This window comes from Astatotilapia calliptera, chromosome 6 (assembly GCF_900246225.1).
Source record: "Astatotilapia calliptera chromosome 6, fAstCal1.2, whole genome shotgun sequence".
Taxonomy (NCBI): Eukaryota; Metazoa; Chordata; class Actinopteri; order Cichliformes; family Cichlidae; genus Astatotilapia; species Astatotilapia calliptera.
The window spans coordinates 31,032,316-31,049,730 of NC_039307.1; the positions used below are offsets into that span (position 1 = coordinate 31,032,316).

Here is a 17,415-nt window from a genome sequence, read left to right on the forward strand (position 1 = left end):
ACTAATGCATCAGAGAATGGTTGAGCATTGTCAGAAAAGCTCCAGTTGTAACTGGTTGCTGGCAACATTCAAAGTAAGCCTTTGAATAGTGTAGTTACACTACACTATTCTACACTACCATATGGCCTGCCTTCTAAGTGCAAAGCCATTAAAATATCAGAAGTAAGAAGAACCTAATTTCTCTTTGCTAAATTGCAGGATTTAGGTGCGTTTCTAAAATAGGTTAAATTTACTTGGATATTTAAACCTTGTGCAGTTTGCACATTTTCCTTTTTCCATAAATGCTGTTGGAGTCTAGTTGTACTTTACTACATTGACTTGGCGGTCATACTTTGGTTTTGAAACAAACACATTTTCAGTAAATATCCCATAAAACAATTTGAATTAGCTCTACATTGCTGCAGAATCAAAATGCTGCATCAGTCAGTTTTGCCTTGCATAGTAAATAATTTTACATTTCTTGTATTCTTGTAACTATTTGGAAATTATGCACGCTGGACACTTATAATAACGTTCACGTATCGCTGCATTTATCGTGGATAAGATTAAAGAATCTCGGGTATTTTTTCGTGTGTTTGGCGTTTCTATCCGGCGCATTTCTAGAAACGTACTACGCTCCGCTTACAGTCGGCGTGCACTCACGTACTCGCTCTGTATTATTGCTCTGAAAGCAGCCACCATGGGGAGTTAAGGGCAAGACGACGGGTTATTTTCGTTAATATTTAATCTCAAAAGCTATCCATATGCTGCGTTTTGGAGTACACTGTTCGCGCCAGTATCCCCAATGCAGCGGATTACGGGGAACGGGCTTTCAGAGACGGTAGGACGTAAACTTTTGTGGAAAACACAGACGTTAACGGACCTAGCTAAGCTAGCCAGCTAATCAAAACTAGCTAACACATCAAGCTAGCTGGCGCTGCAGCCAGCAGAGTCAGAAACGTGCCCTCGCTTTCTTGTTTTGTTTGATCTTATGCGACTAGATTTGTTGGGGTTAACCAACAAAAAAGTTTGCGTTGCTTCTGTACAAATGTGCTCTTTACGAGTACGTTTATAGTTTCCTCTAGTGCTGAAGTTTTTTTCCTTTTTTTGCACGGAGGCCCGTGTTGTGTGGAGTTTGTTTCGGTGCCCATCCCCCACAGTCTTTGCAGGCCAAGATGAATGAGATTCTCACTTCAAAGCCCTGGCATTGGTGGTGGCATTGCTACAAGGCTAGCTAGCCATTTTAGCTTGTTAGCATTAGTTGGTTATTTGCAAAACAGTGTCCAGCAATACCGAGCGTGTTATTTGACAGGAGTTAGCGCTAAAGCTAGCTGCTACACAGGCGAAATAAACTTGTTGGTGAACTTAAGCTTGGATACTCAAGTAAAGCATGTTGAGTTCGTCATCGTTAAACTGGAGATTGAGTTGGAGAAATACGAGATTATTTAAACTAAGGTGTATTTGCTAGTAGGTTTAGATGCCAAGTTAACAAACTAGCTGTATTTTCAGTTTCTATGACTATATTCTCATGAGTCTCATACTGTTAGTATCATACTTCGTGTGTCTGCTCATCATCTAACGTTATTACTCAGTGATCTCTCGCACTCTAAATATATACATACTGTGTGTGTATTAGTGGGGTGACACAGTTCAGTGATGAGGTGTGACTCAAGTCATCATTCTCACCTTAGCAATAATATTTGTATTTGAGTCATCACCTTCCACTGCTACATCTAACTGCTTTTCTTGTTTCCATTGCAGGGTGAATTGTTTGCCAGCCAAGTCATTGCTAAAGGGGAATATCTGACCTCTGCCTTGTGCAATCAGAGACATGAGCGTTGTCAGAGAATTGCATGGGATCGGGTACAGGGGCGGGGGTGGGGTTGTGGCCTCCATGAGTGCCCCTACCCACTTTACAGAGGATGCACCGCGGCCCCCGGTTCCTGGTGAGGAGGGCTCAGACGTGGACACCCCAGTCCAGTCAGTCAGCACCCGTCCAAACACCCTTTCCCAAACCGCAGGCTATCCCCTGTCGTCTAAAATGGGGGACCCGTCAAGTTATACACCCTCCTCCTCGTCTGCGACCCCACGTCGCCCTGACTTGGACTTGGGCTATGAACCTGAGGGCTCTGCTTCACCAACCCCTCCTTACCTGAAGTGGGCCGAGTCACTTCACTCCCTCCTGGACGACAGGGAAGGCACCCAGCTGTTCAGAACCTTCCTGTGCCAGGAAGGGTGTGCAGACCTTCTCGACTTCTGGTTTGCCTGCTCTGGGTTCAGGAAGACCAGCCAGGACAAGAGGGCAAAGCTGGCCAAGGCTATCTACAGAAAGTATATTGTAGATGGGAATGGGATCGTCTCCAGGCAGATCAAAGCTGCCACCAAGAGCTTCATCAGAGACTGCGTGGGAAAGCCGCATCCCGATGCAGCCATTTTTGAACAGGTTATTAGAATTTTATATTGTAATGTTTAACAGAATGCCAGTCAGGTTGAAGAGAACAGTCTAGTAGATACTGTTATTCATTCCTGACAGCTATTATTTTGTTTGTTTAAATGGCCAGATTTGGCTAAGGAATGGAAACTGTAGCCATTAAGGTGCCAATGCTAAGCAGTGTTGCAAGCCGACAGGTTAGGAAACTGAAACTGAATTGTGGATGTTGGCAAGATGGTTCATGATGAAAAAAAAAAATCAGACAATGGCTTTCATATGGCTGTGCTTTCAGTTGACTGGTGCTGGGAACTTATGTTTTTCGCTCTTCTCACTGCACTAGGTCTATTCCTGTCAAGTCGTTATAATTTTAGTGTCAATATTTACTCCCAGATTTAAGGAACTTAAAGCCATATCTATTTAACCAGCCCTTATACAGATCAGATTTTGTAGTGAGTATCTTTATTTAAAAACATGGAAAGTAGCATATTTATAATTCACAGAGTTTGTTCTTGCATGTATTCATTTCCATTGAATATTTAAAACAATCTCAGAACAAGGAGCTTTTGCTGTCTTGAAACGTGTTAGATTTGTCAGGGCCGTTCAGTTCTGCTTTATTGACTTTAGGGTTTTATTTAGGGGGAGGGAACAGTGACTCAAACTATAAGCTTACCCAGGTTCCCACGGTGTAAGTGCAGCTATACTTCCTGAGTACCTCAATCAGTTTCTGATCTTCTGACAGTGTTCCTGTGGTTGACAGGGGGCATTCATCCTGACAGGAAAAGTAAAAGAGCAAGAGAAGTCACACACTTGTCGCTGTTTTGTTAAACTACAGATTTGTGTTTCCTTGTGCTTTGTTTCTGCCTTAATGAGCAAACCACACCAAAGGATCATCTGCTCCTCTCTGCCCTCTTTAACCCTGAACACTTTCAGTTTTGCGTAGATGACTGCTCATTTTTATCTTCTTAATGTTGAGACCACATGTATACTCTATGAGACTTCTATCACCAGTCTTAAAGACTTGAGTCTCATAGAGTATACTTAATAATGTTATGTTGAGTAAGAATGCATGGGTATTACTGTGATGGACCAAATGAAGCTTGTTTCAATTAGCTTTCTTTATAGCTGTTCCACAGACTTGCGTTTGATTTTATTTCCGTTGCTGTTTCTCCGCAAGTCATCAAAGTAATAAAATCCAAAGCTGTGTACTGTTCAACTAGAATTCAAACCAACTTGACTTGTGCGAAGCCACATCGAGGGATGCACTTTGACCCTTTCAGGTTTATTGCTTGCATGTGGTTTGACACACATTGCTTTTTCAGTCTGGAATAGGTGTTAGCCTAGCTGTGTAGTCTCTGACATAAATGCTGGTATATCCTGTGTAATTGTGTTGGTCTGTAATGAGTATTCATTTGGCATGAAATATATAGTTTGAAAGGGCAAAGCCTTTCAGTCTGGGAGCACTGTGTCACAGTGAACTTAGTGAGAGGTGAGAAATAATGTCTTCATTTTTATTGTACCAACTTGGTCTTTGTGTGTTCCAGGCTCAGACAGAGATCCAGACCATAATCGAGGAGAACACCTACCCTTTGTTCCTTAAGTCAGATCTGTACCTGGAGTACACACGGACAGGGGGAGAAAGCCCAAAGCCAAACCCCAGTGATCAGAGCCCTTCATCAGGACCAGCCAAGCCTGTTTCTGGGTATTTGCCTACACTCGCTGAGGATGAGGAGTGGAGGTGAGAAGAGAAAGGAACCTGAGACTTTGTGTTATACCACATTTCAATTCTGATGCATTGCATAGGATTTAACTGTAAACTTCACTAATCTGTCTCAGCTGATCAGAACAGCTCTAACAAAGTTTTGAAGCTGAAATTCATTTGTCTAAATATTTAAAAGTAATATAATTCATCTGACTTTTTTTAATAACATAAATGTGGTCTTAGGTGTGGAGGAGGAGGAGTGAGGGAAGTGGAGGAAGAGAAAGATGAGGACGACTGTGGAGACACACCAGCTTGCAGGTTGACTCAGACCCTGCTGATGCAGACGGCACCACAGAGAGCCTCAGCCAGTAGGAGGAGGCAGGACAGCAGGGAGTACAGGTGTGTGTGTGTGTGTGTGTGTATACGCCTGCTGTTTTGCAGTCATAACATAAATAATATCTAAACATTTATTGAAACTTCCATGCGATGTCAATTTTTAAAAAAAACAACATAGTCTAGATCTGAATGTTCTGTGCTAACCAGTCAGCTTCGATCCTTTGCGTCTAGTGTTTCCCATGTCCTGCAGTTGGACAGACTTGGACTGCAGCTGGTTACGTTTGTATTTGGTTCTCTGGAGATCTGATGCAAGCCCTAGATTCAGCTCTAAGTAGAACCCACAGCAGGCGGAGAGCTGATGCTACTGGGCTGAGCTCTCTGAGACTTTCAGAACAGAACAGGGACCAGCTGCAGTCTAAGAGAGTGGACTCAGAATTGATCTGTTTGAGGAGGAACTTTGTGGAGAGGCTGTTGATTGTTTCTGTATATGTTCTTACTAAGTAGATGTCAGGTTATGTTTGTTTGGGTTGGGTTATGTTATGTTTATTCATTTTTAAAATGCTTGAGTGCCCCTCCTTTCACTTGCATACATGCATGTGCGTGTACATAATCACATGCCCTATCATGTCCCGTGGGAAACGGTGGGTGTTTCTTGTTTCGTGTATAGCGGTGTAGATGACCTAGTATTATGCAAGAGTAATATTTTGGTAATTAGAGTTTGTCATTTACAAACATTTCCAAAATACATCTATAATATTTTTCATTATAATAAGTAATAATATATAATACCTGTTGATATTCTTATAGTGGAAATATTCATGTGGCAAAGCTGAGACTTTTTTCTGTTAGCTTCTTTGTAACCCTTTCAAGATTGCAAATAGCTCTTTTCGGGGAATCTTTGCAGCACACCCACTTATATCAAGAGTAGGTGGCATTTTGTCTTATTGCGAAATCATGAACACAAGTCTTTCTTGAGAAGAGCAAATTTAGTGTGCAGCCAAACTTTCTGAGCCTTTTTTTCCATTTTGTGTATTTAATCGGGACGCTTCACACTTTTGAATTCACAATTTTGAAGCCTTTAACACATTTTTTTTTTAGCACAATTCACAAGCATCATATCAGACATGACTAAGGCAAAAAAAAAAAAAAACTGGTGCGAATGTTTTGTAAGAACCCCTGAAAATTTAACATGGCTCCTTCGCATGAATCACGATGTCTCAATTCTTCTTCAGGCCATGGAGAGAGCCGATAAACCCATACTACGCAAACATGGGTTATGCGCGGGCTCCAGCAACCAGTGCCAATGACAGTGAGCAGCAGAGCATGTCGAGCGATGCAGACACAATGTCACTGACCGACAGCAGTGTGTAAGTACTCACAGACAGCCTGCTGCGCCTCGGACAATACTACACTTTTGAGTTTTGTAAAAATGTTACAGATCTGTAATTGATTTTTGTTCATCTTTTTTTTCCCCTCTGTGTTTGTGTAGAGATGGTATTCCTCCATACAGATATTGGAAACAGCATCGTAAAGAGATGCATGAAAGTGCCAAAGCCAACGGACGTGTGCCCCTACCTCATATACCTGTGAGTACAAACAGCAATTCGCTGCAATATCAGTTCTTGTATTGCTGCATGCACAGTGAAATATGTGCAGAATTTGACACTGGAATGCAGTTTTAAAGTTTTTCTGCACACTATTAGGCTTTTATGTGACAATACAACTTTGTAATCTTTGCTAAATTCACACCTGTTCGTATTTTTCATACTTTTTTTTATGTTTAAGTGCTTTCAGTGTATCATTCATACACGAATCGATGCATTGGAGAGCAACTTGGGCTTGGCATCCTGCTCAGTGCAAAATATCATGACGATAATAAATAAGTGATGCACAAGTAAATAAATATGTTAAGTAAGGCCCTTCTTGTTGTTCTGGTTCAGCATTGTGATCGATGTGGGTTGAAAAGCTTGTGTGTGTGTGTGTGTGTGTGTGTGTGTGTGTGTGTGTGTGTGTGTGTGTGTGTGTGTGTGGGTGTGGGTGTCCTTGAGCGAATGCTGCGACAGGCTGTGAGAAGGATGAGTGGGGACGTTGGCAATGCCCAGACTGCACTGGTTGTAAATGTCTGATGGGAGTTGCAGCATGTGGAGGAGGCGGAGGGTGCTGCTAGGCCTTTTTTGATTAAGGCTGTGGTGGTGTAGTAACTGGAAGTGATGTCATCAGTTTGGCATATCGGCAGAAATTACATGCTTTTGTTTCTACCACAGAACCAACAATCAGTGGAAGGTGAAACTGATTGTCGAGAAGTCAGCAATTATCTCATTGTTGATGTTTTTCCCTGTGTTGAGGTTAAGGTTGTCAGGCTGTCAACTCCTCTGTGTGCTGACTCATCTTGATTGGCAATGAGGCCTACCTTAGCAAACCTTTTGGTGTGGTTGTGTTAAAACTAGCAGAGCAGTCATGTATCCACATCTTGAACAATAATGGGCTGAATACACACCCTTTAAAGCGATCTTGTATTCAGCATATTTTGTTGTTTTCTTCCTTTTCTGGCCATCTGCCATCTCTGTGTAAGAAAGCCCAAGATCCAGTTCTAGGTACCAGGTCCCACACGGAGCAGGTTCAGCTTCTCCACAAGCTGCTGTGGCAAGATAGTGTAAAAAGTTGACTTGAATCAGTAGGATGTGTATGACTTTCTGTATTGCAGGTGAGTCAGACTGAGGTGGTGCAGGGTGGATATAATGGCATCTTTTGTAGGCTGGTTTTCTCTGCATGCAAATTCTAGGGGTTAAAAGGGAGATGTGACTTATTATGTTGCAAGACAAGCCTTTCAAAGCATTTCACATTTCTTGGGGTGAGGGCTAGAGGGTGGTAGTCATTCAAACAAGCTGGGTCAGATTTCTTGGGTACAAAATTATAGTGGTGCCGTTTAGACAAGTGGGAATGTTATTTTTGTCTGAGGAAGATGTTGAAAATGTCCTTGTGAAAACATCTTTCAGTTGTTCTACACATTCCTTCAGAACATGATCTGTTTGGCAGGTGATGACGGGAGCCCTTTGTTGTTGGTGTATTGAGGTTATCTGGCAGTGCGAGGTCATTACAGCATGTCTGATCGGTGGGCTTGTAGCCTGCTACTGTGTTGAATCGCTGCCAGAGGTGCTGTGTGTTTTTTGGTGTCAGTGAAGTGACTTGTGTGCACATTCCACAGTTTAAACTGGAAGTAAAGGTGCTGCATCCCATGCAAAGCTGAGGTCCTGGTGCACTACCAGCTTGTTGGTCAAAATGAGTACAGCTAAAGTTCAGCAACTTATTGGCACTGGATTTTTAAAAGTTCAGGATCAACTTGGACACTGATTGAAATCACCAGCCCCATTAAAAACTAAAAGCACTTGATGTACAGACACTCAGAAGTGACATCTGAGAGGCATCTGATTGATACCAGTTAAAACTTTGGAATAAAACATAGTTACATATTCCTAAATTCTGGGTTTGAAGAAGTAGGAGGAGTAGATGTAATGGTACTACTATACACAGCAGGCAGATTTAGCTCATAATGTGAGGTGGTCTTAAGGCAGTATTTATCTGCAAGTAGTTGAGAAGGAATTACCATAACTGTCACACATTGCTAACATTGATTGTTTGCACAAGTTAAGTTTTCCCATTTGAATGTGTTAAATGCATATTAGTTTATAAGTTTGCCATTTAAATTATGGCAGCAGACATATGCACCCGTGTGTAGTATGTAATAATTTCTACTTGTGTCAATACACAGCGCACGTATCGAATGCCAAAGGACATCCACGTAGAGCCTGAGAGGTTTGCAGCGGAGCTTATCAGCAGGCTGGAGACGGTGCTCAGAGAGCGAGAGGCTCAGGAAAGACTTGAAGAGAGGCTGAAGAGAGTACGGCTGGTGAGTACACGATCATATATATGCACCCTGCAATGTGATTTTAATTCTTCGAAATTAAAACTTTGTAAGTGAAAGAAAGAGTTGTTTCCATTTTAGTCAGCCTGCCTATGCAGCTCTGTCACTTCTATTCCAGACTCACAGCTAGCTTCTCATCTACAAGGAGATTTACACAGTAGAAATTTAGACAATGCATTATGCCATATATGCAGAAATGCCTGTGAACAGTTTAGCGATTGATTCTACTCTCTTGCAGTAGGGTAGAGTTGTATGAAGCAGTAGGGCTGCACAATTAATCGTTAGAAAATCGCGATCTCAATTCATACTTATGTGTGATCTCATTTCCAAATGACAACGATTTTAAAAAAAAAGATGACGATTGTACCGCATTTTGATCCGGGACATAATCTGCATGAAAACAAGCGCTCACTCTTCCTGCTCAACAAATGACAAGGGCGGAGGCTTATACCACGTGATACAGAAGTCAGCTGGCAGGGAAAAAACAACGGAGAGCACGTGAGAGATGACGAAGCTGTAAAGCCCAAGAAAGTGACAGGAGAAAATCCGTCCCGGTCAACCACCCAAACATCAATAACAGGAACCTTATACAGCGCCTCCCTATACCTGTCGAACTCCCGCAGGCACAAAGAAATTACGGAGGCTATCACTTATCACCTGACCAAAGATATGGCTCCCATCAACACTGTGCAAAACGAGGGATTTAGGAAAATGATCAACACCCTAGACAAACGCTACACGGTGCCGTCCCGCAACTATTTTTCAAATGTTGCACTACCTGCTGTATACACGCAGTGTCGAGCAACGGTGGAGACGTAATTGTTTTTATGTTTAGTCTCAACTGTTACGAAGTGGATGTGCAGTTAATAAGTGCAATAAATATTTATATTAGAAAAGAAAATCGTGAGCGAATTGTGATTCTCATTTTATGCAAAATCGTGCAGCCCTATTAAGCAGCAACACATTGTTATAACAAGTGACAAACAAGATTCTTGCCAGAAAAACTTGCCATTTCAGTTTCTTGTGACCAGCCACGGTGGGAATTTAATATTACACTCAGTTAATCTGGCTCTAGCATTCCACTTTAACAGTGATAGCTTCTGTATAGACTCATTGCTGCTGGTAAGAAGAGAGACTATGCCATCAAGAGAAGAGATAATCACTCTGGGATTATATATCGATAGTTTAATTATTGGTGATTCTAAGTGAGTTGATATCAGGTGAACTGGCACAACAGCATTTTTAGATAAAGTTTGCCCAATTCTTTTTTTCTTTTTCTTTTTTAATTTACTTTTTTTCCCTTGGGTGTCAGGTTACTGCCACGAAGCCATCCGGCTTGTAATACACAGGCAGAAAGGCTAGGCAAAAAAAGAAACACATTTATTAGCCTCCATCACCTTAATCATTGTCTTCTGTATTGATGTACAACCCAGTTTTAAAATTGAAAAACTAAATGTATTTTCTGTTCTTAACAGGAAGAAGAGGGGGATGATGCTGACGTCTCCATGACAACCTCAATGTCTTCTCATAGCATGTCTCTACCCGTCCCCTCATCGTTTCCACCTCTTTATGGTGCCCGTTATTCCGAGACAACTGCTAACACGGCAACAGTCGCCACTTACGGAGGCCTGGTCCCCATAGATGATCCCCATGACGACGACCCAGAATCTATTTTGGATGAGCATGTACAGCGGGTGATGAGGACGCCAGGCTGCCAGTCGCCAGGGGCAAACAACAGCACCTTAGCAGGAGGGGGTCGGCACACTCCTCCCAAATCATCGCGTTCACCTGACGGGGGAATCGGGCCGCCTCACTACCCTGCACACAGAGGTGCAGGTCACAGTCTGCCTGCTGCTGGAGTCAAAGGTAAGAGGCTGTGAAGGGGAGGGAGAAATGGTCGAGCACGATTTCCACGATCTAAATGTGGGCCCAGGTTACTCTCTGTGTTAAGCTCTGCCCCCAATACCACATGTCGCTAAAGCAACTCTCCAACGGACACAGTTACATGTCCTCTCCAGTTCTACAAACACATTTAGAAAAAGTGCAGACTTTTTCTTACATTACACAACTTTGGGTAAATTATTTCTACAAACATTAAAAATAATTTTATTTATTTGCGGAACTGTGCATTAGAAGTTAATGCTGATACTTCAACATTATACCTGGTTCATATCCTGTGTCCCTGTCTTTTTAAGAGTGTTTTGTTTTGGTTTGGTTTTTTGGAGACCGTATTCCCCACACCTACTGTACACTGTAGTTTTTGGCAAATGTAACCTCAAGTAGCAAGAAATAGTTGTTATTCTGCTCAAGTGTTTGTGTTGCTGTGGAATAATGTGCTGTTGTTGCTCTGTTTAATATTGATGTTGGTATAACAGAGTAGGCTTAACTCGTGCTCATTATATTGAGTTAATGTGAAGATGGAGTCTTGAGATTTTTAATGTGCCTTTACAACACAGGAAGGAACTATAATATGCTTGGACTAACTAGTGCATCCTGTTACAAATTTTTTTTAATGGCAAGCCATAACTGACTCTTCAGGTGAAATAGCACAGATGTCAGTGCTGTGAGTTTCCATTTACTTTACTGATTTCCATCTCAGGTATGCATCACCACAAGCCGTTGTACCACCACAGAGGAAGGGATGGGCCAGAGGAAACGGGTAGTAGGTCTCAGCCCAACTTCCTGTGGAATGGAGAGTCAGCCAATCAGTATGCCGGGAGAAGTCGAAACTATGCTGACGGAGCTGGAGCCAGCACACACGAGGGGATGGGTTATAGGTAAGCGTGTGCACTTGGTCTATAGGAAGTTGTATGGAAGGGGAACAGCTTTGCAGAGGCGTCACTAACTTCCACCTACCAGCTTTGAGTGACATCTTCATCTCTTTGCTGCTTGCATACAACTCAAAAACCCTTTCCATCCTGCCTAAAATGTTTTTGAACTTTTACCGTCTGCTAAGAGATACAGATTCATGAAAAATTCAAAACTAGACAATTCCTGAACAGTTTTTACCATACAGCCATATTCCCACTGAGCACGATTGGCTCACAGCAAGAAGGTCCTGAGTTCAATTCCGTCATCAGGCCGGGATCTTTCTGTGTGGAGCTTGCATGTTCTCCCCATGTTTGCATGGGTTCTCTCCCACAACCCAAAGACTTGCAGTTAGTGGGATTAGGTTAATTGATGAACCTCAATTGCCCATAGGTGTGAAAGTGAGTGCCAATGGTTGTCTCTGTGTGTTTGTCCTGTGACAGGTGCACCCTGGGATAGGCTCCAGAACTTTGCATACATTTGTATTTCTTTAATGTATTATACTATTATTAATGACAAGTCCGTATCCTGGTAGTGCCCTAGTGGCAGTAAAGTATCTTATTGTTAAGTAATTGGATGACTCCAACTGTTTTTTTTTTTTTCTTTTGTTACCTGTTTGTTCTGCAGTAGTAAAGGCAGCACACTATCACGGCGAGGTTGTAAGAAGACATCAGAGGCATCGGGGAAAGGTGACGAGAGTGGGCGTGGCCTGGAGGCACAGGTACCAATGGAGGATTTGGAGAGAAACCAGAAGATCCTGCAATGGATGATGGATGGAGACAGACAGAGAAAGAGTTCCCATGGGTGAGTCGTTTTATATTTAAAGCTGACAGTAATTTATAGTTGTTGAAATTTTTAAAATTCTTAAGATCAAATAATGAAATAAAAATTAAATTAGGAATACAGGTGATGTGTTTTCTTTCTCATCAGATATAGTGTATTGAATTTTTTTTTTTATTTGGCAGTGGTTTGGCATTGATATTTTACTTGGCAAAAAAGAAGAACACTTTGTGTTGTTGGTCGCCATTTAAAGCAGAGGATCAAAGTAAAAGCAGACTCTGCTCCTAGCAAAGTGAATGTCTCTGTGACCTTATAGATGACACTTTGATAACGGCAAATGGAATCTGCGATTGTGCCCACAGCTAAGCAATAACCTGGCTAATGATTACTCTTTATTATTAACCCATGACCACATAACTGTGTGTGCGGGCACTAGTCAGCTGGCATATATAACAGACCTGTGCCAACAAGATTAACAGCAAGGCCGCCCTCCAGCATTAGATGTGTTACAGATTGCCCGTGTTCTGCTCTAACATGGAAGGAACTTGTTGCACATGTTGTCAGTAACAACGCAAGTGAAGTATAACTTTATTTGTGAGAGTTTAATTCTCTTCCCCAGTGATGCTAAAAAATGAGTTTTTGTGTACAACACCATGTGGCAGATGCCCATTCCCCTCAAACAGGATCAGAGAGACATACATATCTTAGAAATATTTAACGTTTACTGCAAATGAATGGAATTTGGAGCCTACTAATAAATGAGAGTAAAGTGATATTTAGGCAGCATCGGAGAGGGAGAATCTCACAGGGGAGCACGTGGATACATCGAACAAATCATTTCTGCTTATGTTGGGGGTTATTCTTCTTCAGGTTTTAAATGTTTGTCCTGAGTAACGCGTACTTGCTATATCAAGAACCAGAATTTCAGTGGTTCTTGATATAGCGATCAATAAGACTATGCTTAGCATAGTCTCATATTGTGAGACTCTAGTTCCTGTGCCCATTTTAATGCAGGCAATTCTCTTGTTTTTTCAGAGGGAGCACCAGTAGCTCAAGGAGGACAGGAACCAGCAGCGAATCGCCACGTCCAGCTTCAGTGGAGCGGCCTGGAGCTGTGCACCCCTGGGTCTCTGCTCAACTACGTAACCCTTCTTCAGTGTCCACTGCTATCCCCGGCTCATCATCCACCCAAGTCCAGCCTTCTCATCCCTTCATCCAGGACCCAGCTATGCCCCCCAACCCAGCTCCCAACCCCCTCACCCAGCTGGAGGAGGCTAGACGGAGGCTGGAGGAGGAGAGGAGGAGGGCTGCACTACAACAGGTCAAGCCTAGGTAGGTGTCAGGCCAAATTCTGTGTACTCGGTTATTGTTATTATTATTAATGTTTATTCTTTATGTTGTGTGTTTACGTGTATTTTTTCTGTCTCAGGCACAAGTCTGGAAAGCGTCAAATGTGCGAGAACATGACAGTGGCTTACTACTTTTGTGGGGAACCAATTCCCTATCGAACATCTGTTAAAGGCCGTGTAGTGACTTTGGGCCAGTTCAAGGAGCTGCTTACCAAAAAGGGCCACTACAGGTAAATACATAGACAGGTTTTAAAAAGCCATAAGTGTGTGTGGGAATGTTAAAGATGTGCTCTTACACTTGTGCTTGTGTTTAGGTTCTATTTCAAGAAAGTGAGCGACGAGTTTGACTGTGGTGTGGTGTTCGAGGAGGTTCGTGACGATGACGCAATCTTGCCTATCTTCGAGGAGAAGATCGTTGGGAAGGTGGAGAAGGTTGACTGAAATTTTGGGAACATGAAAACAAATCAGATGGCATGAAAAAGAGGAAGAAAACATTCAGGTGGGATTGAAATTCACCTGCCAGAAAACGAACAACGGGAAGTAGAAAGGCGGAAGGAGTAACGTGCGACCGAATGGAGATTGCGCTGCATAGTCGAAGCTCAAGCGTTAAGGAGGCGGTTAATTTTACGGAGCATCAACGCCTGGATCCAAACCCACATAAAGCAAAAAAGCTCAGTCAGATGATACAGCGGGTAGTAGAAGAACATAAATTATTTCACCTGTCCTGTCTCCACTGTGGACGATCAAGGAGAGCTGTTCAGGTATGTCTGACCAGTCTTCCACTTCTACTGCAATGGATGGGAAAAGGGTGAGGGGACTGCTGAAGGAGAGAGGTTTAAAGTAGTCTTCCACTTCTGCTCTGGAGGAGCCCGTCCTCCGCAGACCATTACGATGCTGCTACATTACCACGGAAACTCTTCAATCGGTGCTCAGGACGGTAAAGGAAGCAGTTTTGTTCCTCTCGGGAGTCTAGCTGCCTTTTGCTGTCTCTGTTCCTCATCAGCTGGTGACAGAAGATTTTTGGGGAGTGGAACATTTAGCCTGCCTCTCGTTGACTTCATAGCCTCAGAACAGAGAAACCTGCTCACCCTCAATTCCAAGAAGTCACGTAGTGATCTCTCACATCACCTTGTTCAGATAACAGTTCTCTGCATAACTTGTTTACCGTATTTTTAATAAGACAAGTATTCTAGCTACTTGTTTTCATTTTATTTGAATCGTGTATGTACAAGGCAGGTACTATTACTTATTATTGCAGCTTAATTTCGTCATATCTCAGACTTAATGTTGTATTATTGTGTATGTTTTGAAGCTAGTTCATTAGTCATTTCAGGGCAACCGATTTGTTTGTTTCTTCCCAGTATACCACATCACTGCACCTCAGCTCTGTACTGTTTACCTTTGAGTGTGCAGTCGTGTTCTACTGCGGGAGGATTTTTAAATATAGGATTTTTTTTATTACCCTCAAAAAAGACCACAATATATCTTTTTTTTTTTTTTTTAAACGGTCACACTGGCCCCTTGTGTAACTTTAGAAGTCTTCTGCTATATCACAAGCCTGCGCACAGAACTCCAAGCTCAGTCTAGGTGCCTGCCTGCCTGCCTGCCTGCCTGCCTGGCCAGTGCCATTACTATCTACAGTGCTTATTCTGAAGCGTTAAGTGTCCGTCGTGTACACCGGAACTCAGCCAAAGAGTGTAGTGTGAGCCCCCTTCGCCTACATACACATGTATGTGCAGTCCACTGCTATCTAATGTGTGTTATTTGACATAACTGTGAGGGAATGTAGTATTTCCTCCTACATCTTTAAACTTTGTAGAGGAACACTGAGTTTAAAAACTGCAGGGTTGTTTGTTTTGTTTGTTTTCCTTTCTCCAAATTAAATTAATAGTTTGACATTAGAAATTTTCACCAGGAATACTGTGATAAGTTAATACAGCTCATATATCTAAGCGGTAAATGCAAAGCTAAAGCCAGCAGTTGTTAGTTTATAGTTTACTAAAAAGATTGGACCTACCCTGGCTCTTACGTGAGTTAAACTACGTGAGTTTCAACTACAAGTTAAGTTAAGTTAATTTAATTTAATTATCAGTTATTTGTTGTTCATTGGTTTATAAGAAGGGTGGCACCAGTGGTGATGTTTAAAATAGTTTGCTTGATAGCTGATTGTTAGTTTTTGTTTATTTATTTATTTTGTTTTTGTCATTCTAAACTGTTTAAAGGTTTTTCAGATTTATATCACACTAGCTCAGCACAAAATTGGTGACACGGTAGATGATTCAAAATATGCCAGTATTGATATTTGGTTGATCTGTGGATTGCTAGATTATTACATATAAATTGATGATTCAGAGGACCTATCACGATTGCCTAGAGCCTGATGAGCTGTCTAATAACTACTCGCTTTTGCGGGTGGGGAAAAACAGATTTGAGGTCGGAGTAAGATTGTAAGATCGTAATGATTGTAAGGCCTTCAGCTCAGGTTATAGATGCATGCTGATTAGGAAACGCTGAAATGTGCTGGGAGGCAGACTGCGAAATGTAGACAGAGCCAGGCGAGATGTCTTCTATTCTAAGCTCAGCTAATTGCCTATAGCTTCATGTTTACTGTATAGACACGAGGAGTGTTACACATTTGGTCACTTTTTTGTTATGAAAACAGCAGAGTGAATTTTTCAACATGTCAAGCTAGTCTTTTAACCTGCTTGTGTTTGTACCATAACGCGGTAAAGCCTTGAGGTCAGAATATAAAGCGCAGTGCAAACGTTGCACTGAGGGCACACCAGCTACGTAAGCCGAATGTAACTTTATGAATTTTTTTTTTTTTTTTTAAAGTTTGTTTTTGTTTTTTTTACTTTTGTCCACCATATCCTCGAAGGATCGATCATGTCAGCTACTTGAGGACAGGTTCACTATTGATCTGTTCACCTGATTGTTTTGTGTCCTCGATGCTGATTGTTAATTGAATGTGTTGCATTAATGTCAAATAGAAATCATCCTGGGTTTGCCCCAGCAAGAGGAGCATAGGATCAGAAAATGTGTTTGTCCTTACTCCAACCCATTATGCCTTCAGTATGAAATAAAAAATTTAGAAATGTATTTGTTTATAAGAAAAAAAATGTAATTTTAATAATCAGCGAGCATGTTCTTTAAGGAATGTTTCCAGATGAATTGAACTGTCTATTTTGGTTTAATGTTTATGTGCAAACTGCTTTTGGCCCTCTGATATATTTTGCATCTGTTTTATTAGAAAGAGCACCCAGGGACAGTTGAATGACTACATTGAGTTGTTTCTTGTGATTTATGATTTGATGGACAAGAACAAATAACTGCATCTGTTGCGTTGTTGATTTGTGTGAAACACAGTGCCTTTAACCTTTCAAAAATGTGTTTATTGAAACCAATCCATGCTTTTTATTATTAGTTTTAATCATCACTCAGTCCCATTTGTATTTTTTAGCTGCAGTCATGCTATTTCTATTTCTTCTGTTCTGATCAACCCTCTGCTGTAAATATGTACATTATCATTTCATACGTGTCTTCAGACCTGCACCACATGTCCATGGTGTTTTCTGTTTTGTTTTTTTCCAACGCCAAGATGTCACTGTGCTGGTTCCACTTGTACATTTCTTTTAAAAGGGTACTTCATAATAAAGATGTTGAATAAATTCATCAACTTTATTTTTGAGGTTAAATGTATTTTATATGGCTTTCTCTTTTTGCTTTAAACTAAAAGTCTTAACTTTCAGATGCATTGCACTTGTACACCACTGCAGTTTGGAGTTTGTTTGGCTTCTGCATTTATGTGATAGCTGTAGCTGGTGATGAAAAACACTAAAATATTCAGGCAGCCTTTAACAATCACACATACACTCATGAGCCACTTCATTAGATAAATTTATTGTGAAATGAAATCAGTATTTTGAGTATACATACAGCATATTTACACGTGTGTGTGTGCGCGCGCGTGTGTGTGTGTGTGTGTGTGTATAGACTCTGTATAAGGGCTGCATGTACGTACACTCGCTAGCTTCTGCAATAGGTATACCTTACTACTATTAGTGTGGACCCCTTTTAACTGTCTTAATACTTCATGGCACAGATTCAACAA

At 41.6% G+C, this 17,415-nt stretch overlaps 1 pseudogene; it reads left to right on the top strand.

Moving 5' to 3' along the window:
• Positions 1 to 599: 599 nt before the first annotated feature.
• On the top strand, positions 600 to 16,999 carry LOC113024507 (axin-1-like; annotated as a pseudogene).
• Positions 17,000 to 17,415: the final 416 nt, after the last annotated feature.